This window comes from Lissotriton vulgaris, chromosome 3_1 (assembly GCF_964263255.1).
Source record: "Lissotriton vulgaris chromosome 3_1, aLisVul1.2, whole genome shotgun sequence".
NCBI classification, from domain to species: domain Eukaryota; kingdom Metazoa; phylum Chordata; class Amphibia; order Caudata; family Salamandridae; genus Lissotriton; species Lissotriton vulgaris.
The window spans coordinates 455,459,351-455,481,417 of NC_141689.1; positions in this window are offsets into that span (position 1 = coordinate 455,459,351).

Below are 22,067 nucleotides of genomic sequence, written 5' to 3' on the forward strand. Positions count from 1 at the left end.
ATAGCAAAAAAGTCAATTCAATATGGAGGCACGTCCATGATAACTATGCCACATTAAATAACCAATATTTATGAAACGAAGTGACGCGGGATGTAGCTACCAGTGCTCCCAAAAAAGATTCTTGACCTCCTTGATACCAAAATTCCCTTGCAATTTCCCTCTGCCCCTGGGTACAATTCTTTGGTAGCTTGTAAACAACCCCCTGAAAAATGACACCCATCTCGGGGGCATATTATCTAGGGTTGGCGATAATTATCGCTTAGCGCGCTTATCTTTATTGCCAGCTAAAGTTGGAATATCTCGCCAAGCTAGCGCTGGATTACCAATGCTCAGAGCTATGGCAATAAATATTCCAGGGATAGCGGGAAAATGGCCAAACATAACCTAAAAAACAACGACGTCCCTCCCAAAACGGCGATGATCTTGGTGATAAGGCCCTGTGGCCTTAACCCCATATTCCACCTCCCATGTTTGGTATGCCTTAAAAAAGGAGTTTAAGAGACGTTAAATACCTGCGTTAGGTCAGAGGTAGCGCGATTATGATCATCACTACCCCTACTAGCTAATATCGCGAAGCTGACTTCACAATATTTTCCAATGTTGTTTCTGTCAGCCACACCTACTTTGCATCTCATTATCGATGTGTTGCGAATGGTGACAGAAAGAGGAGACAAATCAAAGATGCACGCGCTAGCGTGTCCTTGTTTATAATGCGATAGTATTATCACCGCTTTTTGGACGAAAAAACGGCCACTAAAGCGCTGATAATTCTCTTGATAATATGCCCTTTAGAAAGTAATGACAAACTTCAGCTATATATATAAGTATAAGAAAGTGATCAATGCAAACAAAGCAAACATCTATGCTATAGGCATCCTTTCAGCCCACAATAATACTAAAAAGGTCTTTGATATCATGCAGGAGATATCCAACCCAAACTATGTTAAAAGGAATTCTGCCACTTCTCAGGATGTATGCAATAATCATATTTTGAGTAAAAAATAAATAATATCACAGATAACATTAATAACTCCCCCTGCCCTATTGGCCTCCAAATTCCTGGAAAAGCTTCAAATAGTAACTTGTTTATCGATCATCTATCTTAGATGCCAGACAACTCTCCCTAATTAATTAATCCTTTGATTAACCCTGGCTGCACTGTGGAAAAATTCAAAACTATCTTTGCTGCCTGTTTCTACTCCCTACCCAACTCTATATCTTCAGGGTCTTCCCTCAATCCTTTCCATTATAGGATTTGAAAAGATCAGGCATAAGAATCTTTCCTGTTACTAAGTCAAATTTGTAACCAATCCTTGGATACTGGCAAAGTCCCACAAACTTGGAAAAAAGCTATTGTCTTCCCTATTTTGAAAAACCTTCTCTGCGTTCAGCTATCCCTGGCAACTACAGGCCAATTTATGTGTTGCATTTTCCAATCAAATTACTGGGAAGTCATACTATTAAAATTCTGTCTGACCATCTTGAACATAACACTCAACTCCAAAAGTAACAGTTTGGCTTTAGGCCTGGATATGGAACCAAATCAGCTCTCCTTACAGCCATGAATGGGCTTCAAATGCTAGTTGATGGTGGCAATTCAGCTATTTTGATCTTAGTACATCTTTATGCTGCCTTCATCACTGTAGACTATAGTACTCTTCTAGAAGGACTCACCACTGCTGTAATAAGAGGTGTGTTAGAGTAAACAGGGTTGACCCAAAAGATGTCACAGAGACCTGGGTAGTTAGTGTTATGGACAGGGGGTCCCGGACTAAAAGGAACAAATTATCATCAGTGGCAAATATTAAAACATGGAATCAAAAAGGAGGAGAAAATAAATTCAAAGTACCGTGTTTTTATTCACAAAGTACTTACAGAAACCTTGATTATTATGTTAAGATATGTATCAACAGTGATTTTTGCACTTTTTTAGATTGCTTATGCCCACATATAATGCAAAGGTGAAGGGGGGGAAAGTGCCGTGAGGGAATTCAGTGACAAGGGTGAAGAGTAACACAGTTCTCATTCATCAAGTAGAAAAAATTCATTATTCATTCCTTCTCTATACAATCATGAAACGTGGTCCCCTGGAATTAGGGCCACATGAGAAAATGTCATTGCAAAACATTTTTAACCAAACAACCCATATAGCTGTACAATTCTTGCTGGCGCTGGGAGTTGGTGAATGTGGAGGAAAAAGGTCTATGTTTCGACCCAGTTACATATAGGGAAGCTTGCCCTTACAGCGCGGGTCTTCTTCAGGACAATGGGGGAAGGTGGGCAGACCTCCTTGAGGAGCTAGAGTAGCGGGCGCGTCGGGAACTGCGCGCTCTAAGTCAATGAGCCTCGTGGTATTCTCATCAGTCGTACATCAACTGTTCCAGAAAAAAGGAGATCCTTATCTATCCATAACTGGGCAAGATCGCAAAATGGATTTGCAGAAGAGGCTCAGTGTACCGTGGGCACAATAACGTCCTCCTGGACTTGTAGAATAAATCAATATCGATTTGCTGGATATGGTCAAAAAGAGAAAATCACGCCAGGAGCCATGGATGCAAGCATTGCTCTGAGCCCGTAACCAGGAAGTGGTTACGGGCTCAGAGCAATGCTGTACACTCGATGGGAGGGAGGAGTTGCACCTGGGACCTGAATAGGGCTGAGCTTTCCCTCTACAATGCCGGCTCCACCGTCTGTGGTGTGTCTGATGTCTCTGTCCTGCACACTGAAAGAAGAGAAGGAATCCTGTCAACAAAGTGCTCCAGGGCTGTGCCTACCATCCCCTGTGCTGGATCCACCTCCTGTGGGGCGGCTGATGTCTCTGCCCTGCACAGTGACTAGAAGGAAGGAGTGCTGTAAACAAAATGCTCAGGAACTGGTTTGGACTAGGCAAAGGCCCCTCTACCTTCAGAGAACAAAGGATTTCGGGGTAAAAATATTTGTACCCTGACCCCAAGAAATTAGATCACTTTTGGACTACAGGAAGAAACCTTTGCTGAAGAGAGGAACCTGAAGAAACTGAGGAGAGACTATCTCTAAGCTGAAGTGCTGTTTTGGGGATTAGCCTGCAGTGGTTGCCTGACTGTCAAAGAAAGGAGAAAAAACTTTGTGTGCTTTACTTTCAACTTGTGAAGGATCTCCAAGGGCTTGGAACAGAGCTTGCCTCCTGCTGAAGTGTCAGGGACAACAGACTTCATCCACCAGCTCCCCAAAAGTCTTCCTGAAGTGCCTGCAGCTGTGCTGGACTTTGTGGGGGATTTGCGTGTCGCAACTAGCTGGTAGCGCAACGCAAGATTAAGAAGCGTGTCGTTGAACTGCCGCTGCCTCTTTACAACACGAAGCATCCCGCACCACGGGAGAAGAGAATCAACGTCGCAGCAGGCGCTGATGCATCCCCGGTAAGCGTGTCGCAAGAGAGAAGGATCGACATTGCATCAGACGCCGCTGCATCTCTGAGAAGCGTGTCACAGGGCCTGTCGTGGCTCATCGCCGGAGAAGAGGATCAACGTCACTGCAGACGCCACCGCATCACTGGGAAGAGTGTTGCAGGGCCTGTCGTGACTCGCATCGTTGTGGACGCAACTCGCAAATATAACCTGTGTGGTATCCATTTGTAGTGTTGTCACTGGGTTACTGTATGTGGTCACAAATGCTTTACACACTGCCTCTGAGATAAGCCTGTCTGCTCGTTACAAGCTACCAAGGGGGTGAGCAGGGTTTTTTTTTTAGTGTACCCCCATACCCCGACTAGAGGCTAGGGTCCCTATTTGTCACAAGTCCCTACCTGTGTCAACTAGAGACCCCCAAATCTAACAATGGTGGCAGCGGTGGGATTCTGGACTTGCATTTGTGACTCATGTACAGTGATTGGTGAACACTAATTAGTGAGTGCATACCAAAACACGACCACATACTGGTTGATAGATTTCTTTTGGGGATTTTCTATTTTTGATGCCAAATTCAACTACCATGCAGAAAGCAGCATCCATAACATCTGTTGATCTTGATTGGGAAGAAGAGAGGCTAGAATGCTACACTGTTAACCAGCTCAAGCACTTCTGCAGAATATTCAAAGTTTCAATGACCGTTCTCTCCAATAAGAATGAGTACCCAAAGGTGCTGAGGGCCTGGTTTAAAGCAAAGGTTGCCGCTGAGGAAAGGGCAGAGGATGCAGATGAGCAGCCGCAAGGGCTATTGGGTCCCTGGGGGAAACAAGTAGTCTCCCCAACAGATAGCAGGTGTTTTCTGCCAGAGGACTATCTCCAGAAGAACTGGAGGACAGGAAAGAGAGCAGGATGCATAACATGGAGCTGACCGAGAGTGGGCAGTTGGAATTTGAAATGCAAACTAGAAAGTTATCAATAGCGGAAAAGAGAATGCAGTTTGAACATTAAAAGGTTTTGAGGGGGTTGGAGTTGAAGGCCAAGAGCTTAGAGATCACTCCCTCTGGTGGCGGCACACCACCAGTCCCTGTGGAAGCTAGAGGGTATATTCCCAAAGATGTGGTGAAAGTTTTATAAAAATTATGATATTGGGCAGTGGTTCTGAACCCATGAGGATAGCCATGTCTTCCTACCGGGTCCCTGAGAGGGATTGGGGAGCGGGATTGTGGGGAATGTTCCTTAGTGAGGGGTGGGACACACTGTTAAACTTGCCTTCTGAAGCCTACAATTCATACAGCCACATGAAGGAAGCCTTAATGTCTAGGTATGGTTTCACCCCTGAACTCTATAGGCAGAGGTTTAGGTCTTGTAAGAAGATAGAGGACAGTACCTGGGTTGAATATGTCACTTTCTTTTGCAGAGCACTGGATGGCTGGGTAACGGGCAACAAAGTTAATGATTTTCAAGGTGTCTTTGATTTAACTGCATGGGAGCACTTGTCGAATAATTTTTTTCCTGAGCTGTGCCAGCACCTGATTGATAGCAAGCTGACTAACCCTAGGAAGCTTGCTGAGGAGGCGAACCGCTGGGTGAGCACCCGGGTTAGAAAGGGTCACATGGGAGACTCAGCCAAAGGTGGGCAGGTTCCCCAGCAGAAGAGTGGGGGGACAAGGGTAAATAGAAGGAGTTCTGCAAAGGACCCCAAAGTAGTCCCCAAGGGAACCAAGGGAAAGGTTCTCAGCCTCCGCCCTGAGAGAAAGTAAGTGGTCCTGACAGGTAGTACTGTTCCACAGGGGACCCTGAACTGTTACAAATGTGGGGACCTGGGTCACAAGGCGAGTGATCCCTGGTGCCGCCTATTTGGAAAAGCAGCACCCACTGGTGCTCCGCCCCGGCAGATGGCTAGTGTATTCTTGGGGGGGAGATTGATGTCAAAGGTGGGTGGGGTCCCGCACAGATGACCCTTGTCAAGTCTTTAGGAGACTGTGAGGTGTTATCAGAACTCATCTGCCCAGGAAAACTAAGAAATATGGGCAGTAGGTGACTATCATGGCCAAAGGGTGGAGGCTCTTAGAGACACAGGAGCCAGTGTGACAGCTGTCAGGTGTCACCTGGTGCCTCAAGAGCAGTTTGTCCCTCATGCATTTTGCCAAGTTGTTGCCACCAACAACACTGAGAGCCATTGTTCCCTTTGAGTGGGGGGGGGTCTATGGTACTCTTCAGGTAGCTGTGAGGCCCGCCATGCTTGTTGACTGTTTGTTGGGGAACGATTTGGAGAGCTCAACTTGGGAAAAGGTGGGGAAGAGTACTCACTTGAAGATAGTGGGTCTGCCTGACTGGGCGTGCGTGACCACTCGGTCAATGGCAGCCAGTAGGGGTGCTCAAGAGGACCTGGAGCCTGAGAGGGAGGCCTGGGAACCTGCCTTAGAGAGAAGTGGCGGGGGCATGGGAAAACGTCCCCCGAAGTTCCCACAGCACAGGAGGAGGTAGACCTTGAGGGGGATGCCCTGGAGCCTACAGGGGAACAGGTAGCTGAACTGGGGGACCTGCCTGAGCTGACCCATTGGCAGCAAGAAGGAGGCCCCTCCGGGGAAGGCTTCTGCCAGGAGCAGAGAGAATGCCCTTCTCTTGAGGGCTTGCAGCAACAGGCTGTAAGCCAGGCAGCAGGTGTTCAGTCAGGATCACATTTAGGCCCGGGCGTAGTGGGCGTAGTGGGGCTCCGCGGAGCTACGCGGAGTGGGCGAGAAGCTACGCCCACTCCCGCACTCCGCATAGCCCCACTACGCACCTCCCTCCCGCTCTCCTCTACATACATTATTTAACCAAATACCCTTAATAAAGCAAGTTTAAAGCACTTACCGTGTCCGGGGCTCCCTCTAAGAATCGCGTCGTCATGGATACCAATGCGCATGCGCGGTCGGCCGCGCATGCGCATTTCTCCCGAGAAATGCGCATGCGCGGGCGGGCGCGCATGCGCATTGGTATCTATGAAGGGACGCTATTCCAAGAGGGAGCCCCGGACGAGCCCCGGACACGGTAACTGCTTTAAACTTGTTTTATTAAGGGTATTTTGCTTAAATAATGTATGTAGGGGAGGGCGGGAGGGAGGCGGGTGGCGGCCGACTCGGCTACACCCACGGAGTGGGAGTAGTGTTGCCGGCTATGCTGTCTACGCAAAATGCGTAGGAGGCAACACTACGCCTACTCCGTGGGCGTAGCCTATTCGGACGCCCAGGCCTAATCACATTGGATCTGCTGGGATAATGGTCTCCTGTATAGTGAGCCTAGGGTTGCTGGGCCTGGGTCAGCCCATGTGCTGGTGGTACCCCAGTAGTTCAGAGCGTTCCTACTGGGGCTGGCTCATGATGTGCCATTGGCAGGATATTTGGGGCAGAACAAGACCTTTGGGAGGCTTGTCACCCACTTTCCTTGGCCCCAAATTTGCAACAGTACAGACACTCATTGCAGGACTATTCAGACTTGCCAGGCAAGTGGAAAGAGTGGGAGGACACACAAGGCTCCTCTCCAGCCATTCCCTGTGGTCAGTACCCCCTTTGAGCAGGTGGGGATTGACATTGTCGGGCCACTGGACCCCAAGACAGCCATGGGCAACAGGTTCATCCTGGTCTTGGTGGACCATGCCACCCGGTACCCGGAAGCCATACCTCTGAGGACAGTGACAGCCCCCGTGGTGGGACAAGCACTGATGGGAATTTTTTCACGAGTAGGATTCCCTCGCGAGGAAGTGTCTGACCGAGATACCAACTTCCAAGTATATGAAGTCCCTGTGGCAGGAATGTGGTGTAACTTACAAGTTCACCGCTCCTTACCACCCCCAAGGTAACGGGTTGGTTGAAAGGTTTAACCAGACCCTGAAAGACATGATAATGGGTCTCGAGGAACCCATGAGGCATAAGTGGGACGTCCTCTTACCATCTCTACTCTTTGCATACCGGGAGGTGCCACAGAAATCTTTAGGGCTCAGTTCCTTTGAGCTTCTCTATGGACACCCGGTCAGAGGACCTCTGAGTCAAAGAAGGCTGGGAGCAATCTCCCAGGAAACCTCCCCAGGATGTATATAGCTACATGCTGGCTTTCAGGAACCAGACTAGGCTTTTTGGGCAACTCGCTGAGGCGAATCTGGAAGCCAGCCAGGAGGAATTGAAGCGCTGGTATGACCAGAATGCCACTCTGGTGGAGCTTCAACCTGGATGGAAAGTATGGGTCATGGCCCCAGTGAAGCCTCGTGCACTTCAAGATAAGTGGACCAGACCATTTGAGGTTGTGGAGCGCAAGAGTCCAGTTACTTTCTTGGTGGACTTGCAGTCTCCCAGGAACCCCTTGAGGGTGATGCATGTCAACTGCCTTAAGCCACACTTAGAGAGGTCTCAAGTGGGCATGCTCTGAGCAACAGATGCTGGAATGGAGGAGGAGACTGAGCCGCTTCCTGACCTCCTGCCTACAACAGAGCAAGATGGGTCAGTGGATGGTGTTAGCCTCTCTTCCACTCTGACCCCTGAGCAACAGAATGACTGCGGCCAGTTTCTGGGACAGTTTTCTGATCTGTTCTCCCTAGTTCCTGGTGTCACAGATTGGTGCGTCCATGGTGTGAAAACAGGAGACAGCTTACCTGTGAAACACAAGTCTTACAGGGTAACTGACAGAGCGAGGGCTTGTATCAAAGAGGAGGTCTCAAAGATGTTTGCGCTAGGGGTGATTGAGTCCTCTAGCAGTCCTTGGGCCAGCCCAGTGGTCTTGGTCCCAAAGGCTGCAGCACCGGGTCCCACATCCGAACATGGGCTCTGTGTGGACTACAGGGGGCTCAATTCAGTCACAAAGACTGATGCTCACCCCATCCCCAGAGCTGATGAGCTCATTGATTGACTAGGGGCTGCACGGTACCTCAGCCCGTTTGACTTAACGTCTGGGTACTGGCAGATCGCTTTGACTGATGGAGCAAAGGAGAGGTCAGCATTCTCCACACCAGATTTCCAGTTCCATATTATGCCCTTTAGGATGAAGAATGCCCTTGCCACCTTTCAGAGGTTGGTCAACCAAGGGTTGGTTGGACTGGATGAGTTCAGTGCCGCCTACCTGGATGACATCGCGGTGTTCAGTGCCAGTTGGGAGGTACATCTGCACCACCTCTGGGAAGTGTTGTTGGTGCTGTGGAAGGCAGGCTTCACGATCAAGGCGAGTAAGTGCTTGATCGGGCAGGGTTCAATGGTGTACTTGGGACACCAAGTTGGAAGTATCCATGTGGCGTCCCTACAACCCAAGATTGAAACCATCCTGGCTTGGGAGCCCCCCAAAACCCAGACAGAGGTGAGAGCCTTTTTTGGACTCATATGGTATTATAGGAGGTGTGTCAAGGGGCATGGCAACATTGTTGCACTCTTGACAGAGCTGACTTCCAGGAAGCAGCCCAAGAAAGTGATTTGGACTGACACCTTTTGAGGCCCTGAAAGCTGCCATGTGCACGGCGCCCGTGCTCCTGGCACCCAACATCTCAAGAGAGTTCATAGTTCAGACAGATGCTTCAGAGCATGGTGTGGGTGCTGTTTTGTCACAGATGAATGAGGAGGGCCTAGATCAACCTGTAGCCTTCATCAGTAGGAGGCTACTTCCATGGGAACAGAGGTGGAGCGCTATTGAGCGTGAGGCATTTTCTGTGTTCTAGGGACTGAAGAAGCTGAGACCCTACCTGTTTGGGACTCACTTCCGGGTTTAGACAGACCACAGGCCCCTCAGCTGGTTAATGCAGATGAGGGGTGACAATCCAAAGCTGTTGAGGTGGTCCATTTCCCTACAGGGTATGGACTTTATGGTGGAACACCGCCATGGTACAGAACACGTCAACGCTGACAGTCTGTCCAGATTTTTCCACCTTAGTGATGAGAACTCCCAGGAGGTAGGGTAGTTCTCCCCACATTTCAGCTGGAGAGGACACGTGTTAGACCTGGCACCATTGGCACGGGTCTTCCTTCCATTTTTACTGTTGCCTCATGTGTTTTTGCTGGTGTTAGATGCTTTGGTCACTGTGCTTTAGTAGTGGTCTAGGGTGGAAGCTTGTGCCGTGTAGCACGCTGTTTGTAGCAGTCTTTTTTCGGAACAGGGTTGATTCAATTTTTCCATCCGATATATAGATTTTGGTGTCAAGAAAATCAATTTGTTTCTTATTTGTTGAGCAGGTAAATTATAACCCAATTTCATTATTGTTCAAGATTGCTAAATATTTCTTGAATTCTTGATCTGTCCTGTTTCAGATTATGAACAGGTCATCTATATAACGTACCCAAAAAATTATTCGTTCCAAATCTATCTGGTTGCTGTTGTCCCATGCTATTGTCTTCTCCCATCAGCCCATGGTGATGTTTGAGTAGTTCGGTGAAACAGCGACCTACAAAGGAATTTAAATTTTGGAAGGGAAAAGACAGCTGCACCCATTTGGAGAATACTACTTTGAAACTACTAAGACCATGATGCACTGTCGGAACACGCCCACTGATGCGGGGCTGATGATAAAATCGCAAATGCGATTTCATTTTGTGCAGCTGTTTCCCCCGACGACAGGCCATTGAACAAGGGAACTTTTTACCTGAAACGCGTATGGCAAATTGGTGATGAATGACATGCTGGGAGGACATAGCTGTGACTGCTGCTTTCTACTAATAAAACTGGGTAAACTTACGTCGTCTGGGGTCCCTCAAAGCTCTCGAGCAACTTCATAAGGCATATATACATATATATATATATATATATATATATATATATATATATATATATATATATATATATATATATATATATATATATATATATATATATATATAATGCCCTGAAAAAGCACCTGAATAGAAGTGACTTCAAGGACACAGTGGGGATTGAAGAGGGAGCCCTTTATTCTTTGAAAGTTGCGCAGGGTGATGCATTTCGGCTAAACTGCCTTCTTCAGATGTTGCTCGCAACAGAATGGTGCAGTTTCCCTCCGTGAAAATCCTCCCGTGCTCCTAATGTTAGGAGATCAGCTGACCCCGCCTGATTGGGAGCAGCTGCAGTCAGATCCGTGACTGCAGTTCCCAGAGTGCAACATCTTGGTAAGTACCAGAGCGGGGTTAGTAGCTGGAGTACCGAGTCAAGGGGGGCCGTGTAGTGGTAGGCAGCATCCCAAATTGCAAATTCAGAGGTCCCTTAAGTCCCCAACGCCCCAGACACGTTTGCAGGAAACTCAGAAGCAGAACTGTGGAGAGCGCTGTGTTAACCCTCTCCTCTGTGTAATTCACAGACTGCAACCTGGCAGCAGCTCCATCTCTGGCCTGTTCCTGTGGCGGTCCAGGGTAATTCGATACCTCGAAGGAAAGGAGCAAGTTGCCAGTGACTCCCAGGACTCTTCATAGGGCGGGACCTTGTACCGCGTTTCTGGCCTTACGCAGAAAATATGCCCAGAAAAAGCACCTGAATAGAAGTGACTTCAAGTACACACATATATATATATAGATATATACTGGAAAAAACAGGTTTCAGGCACGTTATAGTTGGAAATTAGCATTTAAATACCCTTACAAAATTCACTGAAAAAACCATAGGTTTCAGGGAAATTCTAGTTAGTTAGACATTTCAATTATAGAGGTCCCCTAGGGGCCTACTATTCCAACGGGTACCTCTAGTAAGTGCGACGGAGCTGCGTTGCAGAGTGTTGTAAAAAGGGGGCGTGCCCTCTGAACACCTCTCTACAACGCAGCTCCCTGGTGCAAACTGGTGGTACCTCATGGGCTAGTTGGCTCAGAGGTGACCTCAGGATTGAAGAGGAATATATTCCCCAATCTAAAAAGTGCCATAGGGCATGTTTGCTCACATGGGTCCTCAGGCCCCGCCTCCCTTGTTCACTATTGAGCGAAATATTCCTCTAAAATCAGCTGAAGTACGAATTCCGATTTACTGACCTGTTATCACAAGAGACGTCAGTGCTGCATCTTTGTGCCCAGGACGGACCCTGAAAAGTAAATGTAACCATACTTACAGTAACTTGAATTTCCTTCTGTAGGCTAACATTGACATGTTTTACTTGGAAATTCTTCTAAGTGTGGAGTTTTGGACCATTAAAAAATTCATCTAAAATCAGTCGAACTACGAATTACGATTTACTCACCTATTATCAAGAGAGACCTCAGTGCTGTATCTTTCAGCCCACTACTGATCCTGAAAAGTAATTGTGTAATCGTAGTTACAGTCACTTGAATTTCCTTCCATAGGCTAACATTGACTGGTTTCACTTGGAGTTTTCGAAGTTTAAAAAATTCCAGTAAAATCAGCCGAACTACGAATTCCGATTTACTAACCTGTTATCAAGAGAGACGTCAGTGCTGCATCTTTGAGCCCAGGACGGACCCTGAAAAGTAAATGTAACCATACTCACAGTAACTTGAATTTCCTTCCATAGGCTAACAATAACTTATTTTACTTGGAAATTCTTCTCAGTGTGGAGCTTTGTAACTTAAAAAAATTCCTCTAAAATCAGCCGAACTACGAATTCTGATTTACTAACCTGTTATCAAGAGAGACCTCAGTGCTGGATCTTTCAGCCCACTACTGATCCTGAAAGGTAATTCCAATTGTAGTTACAGTAACTTGAATTTCCTTCTAACTTTGACTGATTTCACTTGGAGTTTTGGTAGTTTAAAAAATTCCAGTAAAATCAGCCGAACTACGAATTCCGATTTACTCACCTGTTATCATGAGAGACGTCAGTGCTGCATCTTTGAGCCCAGGACAGGCCCTGAAAAGTAAATGTAACCATACTCACAGTAACTTGAATTTCTTTCCATAGGCTAACAATAACTTATTTTACTTGGAAATTCTTCTCAGTGTGGAGCTTTGTAACTTAAAAAAATTCCTCTAAAATCAGCCGAACTACGAATTCCGATTTACTAACCTGTTATCAAGAGAGACCTCAATGCTGGATCTTTCAGCCCACTACTGATCCTAAAAAGTAATTCTAATTGTAGTTACAGTAACTTGAATTTCCTTCTATAGGCAAACATTGACATGTTTTACTTGGAAATTCTTCTAATTGTGGAGTTTTGGAACTTAAAAAAATTCTTCTAAAATCAGTCGAACTACAAATTGCGATTTACTCACCTGTTATCAGGAGAGACCTCAGTGCTGCATCTTTTAGCCCACTACTGATCCTGAAAAAATATTCTAATCGTAGTTACAGTAACTTCAATTTCCTTCCATAGGCTAACATTGACTGGTTTCACTTGGAAGTTTTTCTAAGTGTGGAGTTTTGGAACTTTAAAAAATTCCTCTAAAATCAGCCGAACTACGAATTCTGATTTCCTAACCTGTTATCAAGAGAGACCTCAGTGCTGGATCTTTCAGCCCACTACTGATCCTGAAAAGTAATTCTAATCGTAGTTACAGTAACTTGAATTTCCTTCCATAGGGTAACATTTATTTATTTATTTATTTATTTATTTATTTATGAAGCTTATAAAGTGCACAGCTACCTCCAACGGGGGTGTCCCGGCGCTGTAGACTACAGACTAGAAAAGGAAAGGGCAATTATGAGGTAGATAATAGCCAGGTCTTCAATCGGCTACGAAAAAGGGGTTCAGAAGGAATGAACCTAAGATCTAGAGGTAGGTTGTTCCAAAAAAGGTTCAAAAGGTTTTTTTATTTGCATAATTAGTTAAAATTATTACAAAATTCGCATAATAAAATAACAATACAAAATTTATTTTAAAAAAAAAAATTACTAAAATTGTTGTCTCTCGGCAATTGTTTTGTTTGGGGGCGGGGCTTGTGAGGTCCTGGGGTTAAGCTGGCCCTGTTTGCCCATGAACTGGATGGTCCTCATATTCTATTAGGTCTAAAAGTTTTCTTGCTTCTGCCAAGAGTTTGACTCCACGGCATACTAGGATTATGTTGGAACCACTGAGCCAGCTTGTGACTGCGTGTCTGCAGGATCGAATGTTGAGAGCATTAAAGATGGGTTTCAATAAGAGTCGTCTCTGACTTATCAGGGCCGGACATAAGCAGAAAAGGTGGACAAGTGTTTCGGTGTTGTACCCGCAAAGGCGAAATTGATTCGTCTGGTGTGATGATTTCCAGGACGGTAGTAAATCCTTTGTGACATGCATCCCCATCCGATAGGCTATAAAAGACTTTTGTAGGTGACCACTGAAGTGGGATGTTAGATATGTGTGTGTTTTTGGGGTTGTGAAGCTGTTCAGGATGGTCCAGGCATGCCGCCGTTTTGCCAATAACTCTTTGTCCTCAAAAAAAGATTTCCATTTTGCTACCGTATTGGCTGATTTTTTAGACTTACTTTATCTGTCCCTGATTTCCAAGCGACTGCTAGCTCTAACTTTTCCACGCAGAATGTCAAATACTTTCCCCAATTGTTCATGGATTCAGTTCCCCTCGTTTTTTAATTTCCTCCCAGCTTAGCCAGTCCAAGGAGTCTGGATCTGCAGATCCAAGTTTGTGGCAGAAGTTCACGAAGCCGCTCATGCTCCGGAACTTCTGATTTTGTAGTCCAAATTCGAGCCTGACTTGTGCGGCTGAAGCAGATTTAGGAAGACTGAGGACCGCTTTATAAATTTTAATTTGTAGTTCATTCAAAAGGTCCACCTCCTTACCGCACCACGTGACTAAGCCGTAAGATAAAGTGGGCATAATCTGTGCAGCCATTGTTTTTAATAAATGATTGTAGTTGGGGCAGTCCATTTTTTCCTTTAGAGAGCGATACGCGAAGATTAAAGATTGTACTTTTGCTTTGAGTGCTATTTTGTGGTCCTTATAATTTGCTCCTTTTGTTATTGTAATGCCCAAGTACTTATAGTGTTCTTGTTCTTTCACTGGTGCCCCTTGGGCCATCCATTTGTACTTTAGGTTTTGCCGGTCAACTAGGCGGACCACTTTAGTTTTCTCTTTGGTAGGTTGTTCCAGAGTTTGGCCGTCATGACAGTGAAAGCTCTACCGCCCATTCTGGAGCGGCAGAACTGAGGGACTGTAAGAAGACGTAGATTGTTGGACCGCAGAGATCTGACCGATTGGGAGAATACAAGTCTCTTTCGCAAGTATCCCGGGCCTGACCCATTAAGGGCCTGAAAAGCAAGAGTCAGCATCTTAAACTGGATGCGCCTGGAGATGGGGAGCCAATGCAACTTTTTACGATAGGATGCAATCGACTGACGGTAGGGGATATTGTCAATCAGCCTCGCCGCCGCGTTCTGAACAATCTGTAGACGTTTAATTTGATACAGAGGGGCCCCGGCATAGAGACTGTTGGCATAATCCAAATGTGATGTTATTAGGGCGTGGGTGACCGTTCTACGGGCATCCACAGGAAGGTATGGGAAGATCTTTCTCATCATGCGCAATTTCCCAAAGCAGGCTGCCGTAACCTTGTTTATTTGGGCTTTGCAAGAGAGGACATCATCAAATTGGAATCCCAAATTGCGCACTGTTTGGACAGGGATGGAAGGAGGATTAAGCACGGTCGGCCACCACAAAATGGAAGGTATAGTGGTTTTTTGATTAAAAAATAAGACCTCCGTCTTATCGGTGTTGATCCTAAGATGGTTAGAGGTCATCCAGGAGCATATGTCGTCAAGACAGTGGCAGAAACTGGAGAAACTGGAGTCAGAGTGATCTCTAAAAGAAAACACTAGCTGTGTATCATCAGCATAAGAGATCACTCTGATCCCCCAGGACTCCACCACCTTCGCCAATGGGGCAAGATACACATTGAAAAACAGTGGGCTCAACGCCGAGCCACAGACAAGGGGTTTACTCTCAGATTCAAATGGTTTGAGAAGAACCCTCTGCATTCGTCCTTTAAGAAAGGAACTGATCCAAGACAAAGCTGAGCCACCCAGTCCAATCTGCTTTAGGCGATCCAATAGAATCACATGGGACACCGTATCAAAAGCGGCGGATAGGTCGAGGAGGACCAGCATGGCCTCCTTGCACCTATCCACACACTCTCGAATAGTCTCAGAGACCTCTAGGAGCGCCGTCTCAGTACTGAAACCAGTTCTGAAACCCGACTGGGAATCGTGTAGCAGAGAATTGGTTTCCAGATAGTCTGCAAGTTGTAGCTGCACGGCCTTTTCCAAGACCTTCGCTGGTTAAGGGAGAAGGGAGATGGGGCGGTAATTACATAATTGTGCCGGATCCGCATCCACCTTCTTCAGGATGGGGACTAGCATGGCCTCTTTCCAAGCCGTTGGAAATTGGCCCAAGTGCAGTGAGGAGTTCCAGATTGAAATGAGTGGTTCGATCAGAAGGGGAGCAATGCTACCCATGACCTTGGGCGGGACCGGGTCTAAAGGGGAACCAGATTTACACTGAGTGAGCAACTTAAATGCAGACTCAGTAGTCAGATCTTTAAAAGCCACCATTGACGATGTTATATGATCCATGTTCTTGGCAATGGAAGGGGTTAGAACAGGTGTCAGAGCCGGCGGAAATGAGGACGTAATTTTCTCAATTTTGTCTTGAAAATACTTAGACAAACCGTTACATAAGGCCTGGCTAGAGAAGTTCTGTGGTGTCATAGCGGGAGGCTTAACAAAGTCCTTTACAATATTAAAAAGAGTTTTTGCGGAGTTCTCTGCGTTTTTAATTTGTAAGGCGAAGAAGTCTCTCATTGTGGACTTTTTTAATTTGATAACATTTTTTAAAGCAGATTTGTAGATACTTTTAGCCTCTGGATCATAAGTGTGTTGCCATCTGCGTTCTAATTTTTTACAGCAGCTTTTTTCCTCACGCAGGGCTGGAGAGAACCACGGGGCGGAAGGGCGGGATCTTGCAGAGGAGACAGGCTGTAGGGGGGTGGTGGCCTCAATGGCAAGCAATAGGGCTGAGTTGAATTGGGCCACGTTTGCGTCAATGTCATAGGTTAATGGGTCAGATGGTTACGAGAAAACGGGATCTAAGGCAAAGCAGGTGACTTTATGCCATTTTCTCCCGTAGTCCCTGCCATTTGCCACTGGGCTAGGTGCAGAAGGGAACATAATATCGAACGGGAGAAGGTAATGGTAGGACCAGGTGAGGGGAAGGGAGGGGTGAACTGTGATACCGGGAAGATTTGAAAAAATTAAGGCAAGAGTATGGCCAGCAATATGCGTCGGGCCCTGGATCAATTAGGACAAGCTCAGGCCCTGCAAGGTGTCTAGTAGTTGAGTAGCCTGAGAACAGGAAGGGTCTTCAGCGTGAAGGTTGAAATCACCAAGCACTATAAAGTGCGGATGTTTAAGGGAAAGGTCCGCTATAAGGTGTACTAGCAGCATTAATGAAGGGGCTGAGGCACTGGGGGGATTATACACTAGAATACCGCCCAAAATAACAGTAGCCGAGTCCGAAATGGTGAAATACATGGCTTCAATTAGCCCTATATTCGTAAGTTTCTTGATAGTCTGGCGCAGGTGAGATTTCAGAATGATAGCAAGGCCACCCCCCGTTTTTCCCTCTCGGTTAATACCCATCTGAAGATAGCCAGGAGGGGTGGCTAAAAGGATATACGGTTTGGAAGTGTCTTTTATCCAAGATTCCGTAAGGAACAGGATATCCCAGCCATGTGAGACCAGTGCTGTCCAGATTTCGCTAGCATGGCGGGGGAGAGAGCGACAGTTGACCAATCCAGCTCTCAGCGTCAATGGGGGACTTGTACGCTTGGCTAAGGTGGCAAGTGGAGGAACACGTTTACCCCATGGAGAAAGAACCAAATCACAGCATGGGCATTTAAAAGGGCGACCCTCCAACTTACCCGGAGGGCAGCGAGAGAGCGGCGTGCAAATGCCTGTTCTTATTTGTAAAAGCTGCTCTCTGGTCCAGCAGATAGGGCTGACCTCAGTAAAACGGGCAGGGGGACTGGCCCTGGGCCCGGGCCAGGCGCGGACGGGCGCAGACGGCCTTGCCTTAGTCGACTTTTATACATAGCGAGGAGGGTGGGAGTCGTCCAAGAGCTGGACCGCTACCCTGCCTTCCCCTAATATGGCGGCGGCTATTCTCTGCGTGCTGGCATCAGCACCTCAATTCAGCTGCGCTGGTAGGCAATGGAGTGAAGGAGACCCTGGAGGCTATGTAAGTCTCACCTGCAAGGGTCGTGTCGCCAGGGGGTTAAAATTGCACCAATTCAAATATTTACAATTTTTAAAAATAATGTCAGCCAAAAGTAAAGTAAACTGATTAGCGTAGAGGGAAAGTGAAGAGCGCCCACCGCTTCCGCCTCAGGGGAAAGTGACATGTTTCACTTAGAAATTTTTCTAAGTGTGGATTTTTGGAACTTTAAAAAATTCCTCAAAAATCAGCCGAACTACAAATTCCAATTTACTCAGCTGTTTTGAGGAGAGACTTCAGTGCTGCATCTTTCAGCTCACTACTGTTCCTGAAAAGTAAATTTAACTGTACTTACCAGTACCTTGAATTTTCTTCCATAGGATATCATTGCCTGCTAGATAAAATATAAATAAATTAAAAAATATATATACAAAAATTATTACAATTTCAATTTTTTTAAAACATTTATTTTTCAATTTATATAAAAAATATGTGATGTAATTTAAAAAATAAAATATCTAAAAATAAAGAATTTAAAATAATGTAGTAAATCAGTATAAAAAAAACCAATTAATACATTTAAAATTTATCATTTACAAAACCTTTGAAATTCATTGAAAAAACCATAGGTTTCAGCTACGTTATAGTTAAAAATTAGCATTTAAAAAAACTTAGAAATTCACTGAAAAAACCATTGCTTTCACCCATGTTATAGTTAAAAATTTGCATTTAAAAAACTATAAAAAAACAATTAATACATTTAAAATTTATCATTTACAAAACCTTTGAAATTCACTGAAAAAACCATAGGTTTCAGCCACGTTATAGTTAAAAATTAGCATTTAAAAAAACTTCGAAATTCACAGAAAAAAACTTAGGTTTCACACATGTTATAGTTAAAAATTAGCATTTAAAGTACCTTAGAAATTCACTGAAAAACCATAGGTTTCACACATGTTATAGTTAGCTGGACATTTTACTCATACAAAACCATTGAAATTCCCCTGTTGTAGTTAACTATAACTTGCGTGCCCGCAATGCACTGCTGATGACGTCACATATTACATTACTCATGACATGGTCAGTGACATCACTCATGACATCACTGATGACATCTCAAATAACATCACTGATGACATCACTGATGACATCATCCTCGTGAAAGAGTGACAGACCTCTCAGCGTAATAGCGTAATATAACCCTTGATACACACATTCAAAAATAGAAATTAAAATGTAAAAAAAAATGGAAATACCAATTCCAGTTAGAATAACCTATTCAGTAATTCTAAAATCTACATACACATCCAGTCATTCACTAACAGTTCTATATAGGCACTCATACATGTACTCATACACCTATACATCTTATTACACACCGACACTCATCTACAGAGTTACTCACACGCAAACACACAAATGCAAATAAACTATCAAACATCCATTTACTTGCATTTACAGCTATACACACACCACTACACTTACTTCTACAGAATACACATACTTACTCTCTTAAACAATCACTTCTAGAAACACATACTTATTTATACAGGAATTCCTACACTATCTCGCTCTCACATATACTCACTTATATACATCACTTATACACATCAATACTCACATATATCAGTTTAAAACATGTATTTACTCATAAAGATACTATTGAGACAGTGATTCACTCACTAACACACCCATATCCAGACTCATCCACTCATACAGTCCTACACACATGCTGTCTTTAAAACACATACAAACAGTGAGTCACCCATTCATGCGTATATGCGGTAAGTAATACCCCCACCAAACCATACAGACACTCATACTGATACTCTAAAAACCAACTAATAACACATATCGACACTCATGTAGCTAGTCACCAACCCATGCATCCCCTTATACACAAAGTGAGACACTGATACAGATATTAACATATTTAAACATCCATTTAGACACATATTTACACATTTATTCTTCCATCGACCTTTAGATATACATATATAAAACATATATATTTTTCAGAAAGACACACATTCACAGGATGATGTCATCAGTGATGTCATTTGAGATGTCATCAGTGATGTCATGTGTGATGTCACTGACCATGTCATGAGTGATGTAATATGTGACGTCATCAGAAGTGCATTGCGGGCGCGCAAGTTATAGTTAACTTTAACTGGGGAATTTCAATGGTTTTGTATGAGTGACATGTCCAGCTAACTATAAAATGTGTGAAACCTATGGTTTTTGAGTGAATTTCTAAGGTTTTTTAATGTATATATTTATATATATATATATATATATATATATATATATATATATATATTCACTGAAAAAACCATAGGTTTCACACCAGTTATAGTTAGGAATTAGCATTTAAAAAACCTATTAAATTCACTGAAAAAACCATAGGTTTCACACCAGTTATAGTTAGCTGGAAATTTTACTGATATAAAACCATTGAAATTCCCACGTTATAGTTAGTCGGACTCACTATAACTTGCGCGTGCAATGCACTGCTGATGACATCACATATTACATCACTCATGACATGGTCAGTGACATCACTCATGACATCACTGATGACACCATCCAGTGAATATGTGTCTTTCTGAAAAATAAATATTAGTGAGTTATGTTTAAATATTTAAATATATATATTAGTGTTTCACTTTGTGTATAAGTGGCTACATGTGTTGGTAAGTAGCTACATGCGTATGTATATGGGTTATTAGATATTTTTATTAGTATCAGTATGACTGTCTATATGGTTTAGTGGGGGTATTACTTAGCACATAGATGCATGAGTGACTGACTCTTTGTTTGTATGTGTTTTGAAGACAGCATATGTACAGGACTGTATGGGTGGATGAGTGTCTATATGTGTTTGTTAGTGAGTGAATGACTGTCTCACTAGTGTCTTTATCAGTACCTACATATGTTTTAATCTAGTATATATGAATATTGATGTATATAAGTGAGTATATGTGAGAGTAAGAGATTGTAAGAGTTCCTGTTTAAATAAGTATGTGTTTCTATAAGTGATTGTTTAAGAGAATAAATATGTGTAATTTTAAATAGAAGTAAGGTGGAAGTGTGTGTATAACTCTATATTCAAATAAATGGATGTTCAATAGTTTATTTGCACGTGTGAATATGTGTGTGAGTAACTTTTGGATGAATGTCGGTGTGTAACAGGATGTATAGGTGTATCACTTCATATGATGAGTGAGTATATGTATGAGTGACTATATAGAACTGTTGGTGAAAGAGTGGATGTGTATATAGATAGTGGAATTACTGAATTGCTTGTTGTAACTGATATAGGTATCTCCATTTTTTTAAAAATTTCAGTTTCTATTTTTGAATATGTGTCTCAAGGGTTACATTATAGTGAAAGGAGGTCTGTCACTATGTCACAAGGATGGTGTCATGAGTGATGTCACTGACCATGTCATGAGTGATGTAATATGTGATGTCATCAGCAGTGCATTGCACGCGCAAGTTATAGTGAGTCCGACTAACTATAACGTGGGAATTTCAATGGTTTTATATCAGTAAAATTTCCAGCTAACTATAACTGGTGTGAAACCTATGGTTTTTTCAGTGAATTTAATAGGTTTTTTAAATGCTAATTCCTAACTATAACTGGTGTGAAACCTATGGTTTTTTCAGTGAATTTCAAAGGTTTTTTTAATGCTAATTCCTAACTATAAGTTTCACTTTATAAATAAGACTGTTAGCACTCTAGTTGTTCTTTTTAACACTCTGGTACATTTTCTCATTGGGCTACAGTTGGGCTACATCTAGTTGAATTTTGGGCTACATTTTCAATTTTTGATCTCTGGTGGCCATCTTTGGGCTACATTGGGCTACTTTGGGCTACATTTGGGCTACATTTTGGCTCTAACATATATTAAGCCCAATGTAGCACAATACATATTTTTCTAAAGTTAATGTTTTTTACAAACCACTTCAGAATAGAGCTACCTGTCCCTACAATTTTCCCAATTTTTTTTTTAAAAATTATTTTGGGGAGCGCTCCCGGAGCGCGCCCCGGGGAGCGCCCCGAAAAGCGTATTTTTACAAAGCGCCCCGGGGCGCGCTCCGGGGAGCGTCCCGTGAGCGCCAATATCGCAAACGAAAACATAATCGTGACGTATCGCGTAGCCGCGACCGCGTGATACGCACGGCGTAAGCGCACCCGGAAGTACTCGAGCGAATACGATCGCACAACGTAAACTTCCGACGCGCTTACGCTGCGCGACCCGGGGCGCGCCCCCGGGCGCGCCCCGGGCGCATAGCGTAAGCGCGTCGGGTCATGTGAGCAGAAAATAACACTTTTCATTGGTTCATAACAGTTTTGGTTTCATAATGATGAAGCCCCTGGTCTTGTGACCTGAAAATAACACTTCTCATTGGTTCAGGACAGTTTTTTTTTCTAAATGATGAAAGACCCCACCTTTTTTCCTTATTCTGACTTTGTCCTTTGACTGAGGAAGACCTGTTTGTTGCTCTGTCTACTTTTTTGCTCTTTGAGTAATATTTTGTACTATAAAATGGCTTCATTAGTAGCATCAGATGGTGCATCTGCCCCACCACCACCACCACAACCACCAA